We start from the raw sequence: 6,974 nt of genomic DNA on the forward strand, positions 1-6,974 counted from the left end.
TGTGTAGCCATTCCTTGACTTCCACGATTTGACGGTCTCTACCCAGGCCTTTTCCTTCCATGGGGAGGATGGACGAGAACACCACTTGCACCTCAAACTCCTTTATCCTTCTTCCCAGAGCCACGTAGTCTGCAGTGATCCGCTCAAGGTAATTCTTGGCAGTATCATTGGTGCCCACATGGAAAAGCAGGAAGGGGTAGCAATCCGAGGGCTTGATGAGTCTCGGCAGTCTCTCCGTCACATCGCGAATCTTAGCCCCCGGCAAGCAGCAGACTTCTCTGTTTTCCCGGTCAGGGCGGCAGATAGATGACTCAGTCCTCCTGAGGAGAGAGTCCCCGACCACCACCGCCCACCTCCTTCTCTTGGGAGTGATGGTCGTGGAACCCCCAACCCTAGGACAGTGCATCTCATGCCTTTCAACTGGTGGAGTCTCCTTCTGCTCCCTTCCCCCAGACGTATCATCTGGGTCACTCCCCGCAATGGTACCTGTGGAGAGAACATGAAAATGGTTTCTTTCCTGTGTCCGCTTTGCTGGTCCATGGACTTTCCCCCTTCTTCTTCTGGAGGTCACATGTTGGCAGATTTCTTCACAGTCCTCCTGTCCCTGCTGCGCAGCCTGCTCTGAATCTTCAGAACCTTGTGCCCATAGAAGCATATCCTGACGTCTGTCCAGGAAATCTTCAGTTTCTCTTATGCAACGCAGGGTCGATACCTGTTGCTCCAGACCTTGAACCTTCTCTTCCACTATGGAGACCAGCTTGCACTTTGTACAGACAAAGTCGCTTCTGTCCTCTGGAAGAAAGACAAAGATGGCACATCCAGTGCAGGTCACAACAGTTGAACACTCCCCATCCATATTACCTTCCTACTATGAGCTTCCTCCGGAGATGCAGTAATTCCTCAGAGAAGTCGTTAGGGTTTAAGCCTCAGTGGGCTCACTCCAGGTGAACTCCCAGGCGAAGTCCTGCTGTTTGCTGCTCAGCTGGTTCCCCGCTGCTCAGCTGGTTCTATAAGCACCGAGCCTAAAGCTCTTCCAAGCCTTCTTAGCGCAGCAGGCAGCACATCAGTCTCATAATCTGAAGGTCCTGAGTTCAAGCCTCAGAGAAGGCAACTCTTCTTGCTCCCTGCTTTAGATTTTCTAACGTAAATCAGAGAAAAAAAGACTAGAGCTGAGTGGTTTCTAGACACCCTCCCATCCATCTAACACACACACACAGACTTTTCTAACGGTACGTGTACAGTATGAAATTAGTTCAAAATTATTCGATTCGAAATTTCGGGAGCTATTTTAGACATTCAGGCTTCGGTGTCCCCACTGAAGCGCGTGAATTCGGCAGAGTGCGTCCACAGTACCGAGGCTAGCATCGAACGTCGGAGCGGGTGCACCGTGGGTCGCTATCCCACAGTTCCCGCAGTTCCCGCCGCCCACTGGAATTCTGGGTTACGCTCCCAGTGCACGATGGGGCAAAAACATTCTTGCGGGTGTTTCTGGTGCATGTCATCAGGAAGCTCTGGCAGACAATCGTTTCACGCCTTTTTGGCATGCAGACGCCGTACTGCTTTCAGCAGACGGTGCACCGCTTGCTCTCCTGCAACTATGAATCCGCCTCTCATTTCCTCTTCCCTTCCAATGTAATCTCTACTATCTGCTCTTTCTCTTCCTCATCGAACTCTTCTGCCTCCAACTCTGCTCTCCCACTGGTGCCACGCTTCTGAGCTTCTCCGGGTTGTCTGTCCTGGGCTCCCGCCTCCGTGAAAACCACGGAAGACAACCATTTCCCGCCTTTCTTCGGCTACCACGGACCAAACAGCAACTCTTCCCCTGCCACTCTGCTCTCCTACATTTCGCGCCCGTTTTCCAGGATTACCCATGCAGGCGCCATGGAGCCCGCTCAGATCTCCGCTGCAGTTTTAAGCATTGTAAATACCTCGCGCATTATCCAGCAGTATGTGCAGTCCCTGCAAAACGGGGCGAGGAAACGACGACCGTGCGATTACTATACTGATGAGGACATGGACAAAGATGGCACGGCGTGTGGCAATTGGGAAATCATGGTGGTGCTGGGCCAGGTTCATGCCGTGGCACGCCAATTCTGGGCCCAGGAAACAAGCACAGACTGCTGGGGCCTCATCGCGTTGCAGGTGTGGGATGATTCCCAGTGGCTGAGAAACTTTTGTATGCGTAAGGGCCGCTTTCATGGAGCGTTGCGACTTGCTGTCTCCTGCCCTGAAGTGCAAAGACACCAAAATGAGAGCCGCCCTCACAGTTCAGAAGTGAATGGCCATAGCCCTGCGGAAGCTTGCAACGCCCGACATCTAGCGATCAGTCGGGAATAAGTTTAGAGTGGGCAAATCTTCCGTGGGGCCTGCTGTGATCCAAATAGCCAACACAATCATTGATCAGCTGCTATCAAGGGTCGTGACTTTTGGAAATGTGCAGACCAGTGTGGATGGCTTTAATGCACTGGGGTTCCCTGACTGCGGCGGGGCGATAGACATAACGCATATCCCTGTCTCGGCCCCGGAACAGCGGGGCGGCCACTACATAAACCGCAAGGGGTACTCTTCCATGGTGCTGCAAGCCCTGGTGGATCACAAGGGACGTGGCGAAAGGGATGCACAAACAATCCAGTTGGGCCATTGCCCACAAGCTCACCCCAAGCAGCTTGGACTCCTGATGACTGTGATACTGAGGTTCCTTAGACCCCTGTTCATATTTCAGACCCCAGCCGGTGCACCATCCCTGCCCAACCACTCACCATCTGCCCCAGGAGAACCAGCTGGTGGGCTGCATCCACAGGCAGGTAGTTTATGCCACTCTCCTCAGAGCAGCAGCCACAGCTGTGCAGCTAATCCCCACATCTGGTTGCCGGGGATCCAGCTGGATTGTTTGGGCATCCCTTTCAAGACTTGCCCTCAACAACCTGGCAGCCCCCAGCTTTCTCATTGCTCTGTGGTTGTTTGCTCTGTGAAAGGGGCCTCTAGGAATTGGTATTTCCAGAGGCATTAAAGAATCATAAAGGAGAAGGAAAAGTTAATGCCTTAGAAAAGTCTGTGTGTCTGTGTTAGATGGATGGGTGGGTGTCTAGAAACCACTCTGCTCTCGTCTTTTTTTCTCTGATTTCCAGTGGTAATCAAGGTCGGCCATTGCCAGCAGTTGACAAGAACATGTGAGAGCAGTGGGGGCGGGAAATAAACATGGGGAAATAGTTTTACTTTGTGTAATGACCCATCCACTCCCAGTCTTTATTCAAGCCTAAGTTATCTGTATCCAGTTTGCAAATTAATTCCAATGATCACTACAAAAGGTTCCCCCCGACCCCACCCGGCTCTCCTTCTGGTAATAGCTCACCTTACCTGATCACTCTCGTTACAGTGTGTCGGGTAACCCCCATTGTTTCATGTTCTCTGTGTATAGGAGTCTCCCCACTGTATTTTCCACTGCATGCATCTGATGTAGCTCACGAAAGCTTATGCTCCAATAAATTTGTTCGTCTCTAAGGTGCCACAAGTCCTCCTGTTCTTACTCATGGTGTTGTATCCCCATAGTGTGGCTGTTTGGTGTCAGTCCTTTTAAATAAACAATGAGTTTTTTTCATAGAAACCATATTTTCCTCATACAGACACAGGAGTTGTCATAAATATAAAGGGAAGGGTAAACACCTTTGAAATCCCTCCTGGCTAGGGGAAAGCTCCTCTCACCTGTAAAGGGTTAAGAAGCTAAAGGTAACCTCGCTGGCACCTGACCAAAATGACCAATGAGGAGACAAGATACTTTCAAAAGCTGGGAGGAGGGAGAGAAAGAAAGGGTCTGGGGCTGTCTGTATGCTGGTTTCTGCCAGGGATAGACCAGGAATGGAGCCTTAGAACTTTTAGTAAGTAATCTAGCTAGGTATGTGTTCGATTATGATTTCTTTAAATGGCTGAGAAAAGAATTGTGCTGAATAGAATAACTATTTCTGTCTGTGTATCTTTTTTGTAACTTAAGGTTTTGCCTAGAGGGGTTCTCTATGTTTTTGAATCTAATTACCCTGTAAGATATCTACCATCCTGATTTTACAGGGGGGATTTCTTTATTTCTATTTACTTCTATTTTTTATTAAAAGTCTTCTTGTAAAAAACTGAATGCTTTTTCATTGTTCTCAGATCCAAGGGTTTGGGTCTGTGGTCACCTATGCAAATTGGTGAGGCTTTTTATCCAACATTTCCCACGAAATGGGGGGGGTGCAAGTGTTGGGAGGATTGTTCATTGTTCTTAAGATCCAAGGGTCTGGGTCTGTAGTCACCTAGGCAAATTGGTGAGGCTTTTTACCAAACCTTGTCCAGGAAGTGGGGTGCAGGGTTTTGGGAAGTATTTTGGGGGGAAAGACGCATCCAAACAGCTCTTCCCCAGTAACCAGTATTAGTTTGGTGGTGGTAGCGGCCAGTCCAAGGACAACGGGGGGAATATTCTGTACCTTGGGGAAGTTTTGACCTAAGCTGGTAAAGATAAGCTTAGGAGGTTTTTTTCATGCAGGTCCCCACATCTGTACCCTAGAGTTCAGACTGGGGGAGGAACCTTGACAGGAGTAGATTAATCTACAAAGGGAAGGTGATTCCAAGGCAGTTCCGGAGGGAGAAGGGAACGTTTTCAGCATCACTAAATTATTGTGTTGTACCTCACACACACACAGAGTGACAATAAACTCAATTAACTGAGCTACCAACACACTGCACAGGAATGAAATAAACAACTTTATGTTCAAGGAGTTCGGTGCATGTAAATAATACTAAAAATATGTTTTGGGCAACGCATGGAAAAGTCATTGTGTTGTACAACCCACTTGATATAGTTAACACACCACAATATATTTAACGAAATTAAGAACCATGTGCTTATAAATTAACATGTTGTGCCATTTACACACGCACGAGACCTAGAAAAAACGGAATTATTTGAGCTTCCAACATTTCCACTTTCTCACAGCATGTTAGACCCCCTGCTTTAAATGAAATATGTCTAAAGGCCAGATGTATGAAACAATTGTCTCGTTCTGTATTTCTTAGCTTTTATCTCAAAAGGTAATAGCCTCATAATCTCCCCCAAACACCCTGGGACCTCTGCAAATTATTAAAATGCCCCTGTTCTCAGCAAGGCCATGACAGTGACCCACAGCTAGAGTGTCTAGGCCAAGCGTTCTGAAGGAGGCAAGTCAAAGATTTTCTCTCTGCTTCCCTTGGCAAGGTCTGAGTGGGAAAACAAAATCCCCCACATGGAAAGTTTTCTGCTGAGAAACCAATACTAGTCTGTTTGGGGACGTTGATTTGAATGGATTATTATTCTTCTCTTCTGATCTCTGAATTATTTCAGTTCAGTCTTTGTCCTCCAGATGTGTTGCAAGGTGTTGAATTGCGGGGGAGAGAGGCCAAGTCATGACGTCTCTTCCCCTCTTTCATAATTTCTTCCAACTTGTTAGGAAGTTCCTCTGCCTTGATGTGAGTCAAGCAGTGTCCATTGTCTCCGGGCTGTCTCGGAGGAGTCCGCATTGTACACGGTTCCTGGGAGAGTCCTTGGGAGCGTGGATACCTTCACTGGGCCAGCAGCGAGTCTGGCTCCTCCAGCGTCACACCGGAAAGGCTGGCGGTGGCCATTTCCCAGCCTCATCACATATTTCAGTGACGCACCCAGAGCAAAACTCCACCACTTCCCAGACAAGCCTAGCGCACACCATCCACCCAGGTATTAGCCTTCAACAGATCACGACTTTTACAATGATAGCTCACCAGGCCGACTCTGTACAAATCGTACCTTAATTCTATGAGAGTGGTGACTATGGGGCTTCCAGGGTGCTGCTTTGAGCACAGCCTGCCACCCCTGGGCTAACACTGCAATGGAGACGTCCCCGTAGAGTCTCTCTCTCCCGGGATAAAGATGGCAGCAGGGCTGGCCTGGGTCACCTGATGTGGGCTGCTGGAGCTCAAGCTGTGGGGCTGAAAAGTGGGGTGCAGATACTGGTGTTCCTGCTGAAGCCTGGGTTTGGAAACCCTCACCCCTCATGGGACCTCAGAGATTGAGCTCAAGCCCATCTGTCTCCACTGTCATTTTATAGCCCTGCAGCTGCAGCCCCAGAAGCCTGAGTCAGCTGCCCCGGGCTCTGAGACAGGTGCCCTGGGTGTTTTAATCGCTGTGGAGACATAACGTTGGGATATGTCTACAGTGCAATGAATCACCCATGGCTGGCTGGTGTCACATGAATCAGGGTCTTGTGGCTTGGGCTGAAAAGTTGCAGTGTACAAATACAAAGAAAGTCCATGGGGCCGGACGAGTAAGTCCATGGGGCCGGACGAGTTGCATCCGAGAGTGCTGAAGGAATTGGCGGCTGTGATTGCAGAGCCACTGGCCATTATCTTTGAAAACTCGTGGCGAACCGGGGAAGTCCCGGATGACTGGAAAAAGGCTAATGTAGTGCCAATCTTTAAAAAAGGGAAGAAGGAAGATCCTGGGAACTACAGGCCAGTCAGCCTCACCTCAGTCCCTGGAAAAATCATGGAGCAGGTCCTCAAAGAATCAATCCTGAAGCACTTGCATGAGAGGAAAGTGATCAGGAACAGCCAGCATGGATTCACCAAGGGAAGGTCATGCCTGACTAATCTAATCGCCTTTTATGATGAGATTACTGGTTCTGTGGATGAAGGGAAAGCAGTGGATGTATTGTTTCTTGACTTTAGCAAAGCTTTTGACACGGTCTCCCATAGTATTCTTGTCAGCAAGTTAAGGAAGTATGGGCTGGATGAATGCACTATAAGGTGGGTAGAAAGCTGGCTAAATTGTCGGGCTCAACGGGTAGTGATCAATGGCTCCATGTCTAGTTGGCAGCCGGTATCAAGTGGAGTGCCCCAAGGGTCGGTCCTGGGGCCGGTTTTACTCAATATCTTCATAAATGATCTGGAGGATGGTGTGGATTGCACTCTCAGCAAATTTGCGGATGATACTA

At 49.0% G+C, this 6,974-nt stretch overlaps 1 non-coding gene across 1 annotated transcript; it reads left to right on the plus strand.

The window, feature by feature from the left end:
* The first annotated feature begins 1,037 nt into the window (after nt 1-1,037).
* TRNAM-CAU (transfer RNA methionine (anticodon CAU)) lies at nt 1,038-1,110 on the plus strand. The gene has a single exon. It is a non-coding gene; the product is annotated as a tRNA-Met (tRNA).
* Nucleotides 1,111-6,974: the final 5,864 nt, after the last annotated feature.

The sequence above is a fragment of the Lepidochelys kempii genome, unplaced genomic scaffold (assembly GCF_965140265.1).
Source record: "Lepidochelys kempii isolate rLepKem1 unplaced genomic scaffold, rLepKem1.hap2 scaffold_69, whole genome shotgun sequence".
Classification (NCBI taxonomy): domain Eukaryota; kingdom Metazoa; phylum Chordata; order Testudines; family Cheloniidae; genus Lepidochelys; species Lepidochelys kempii.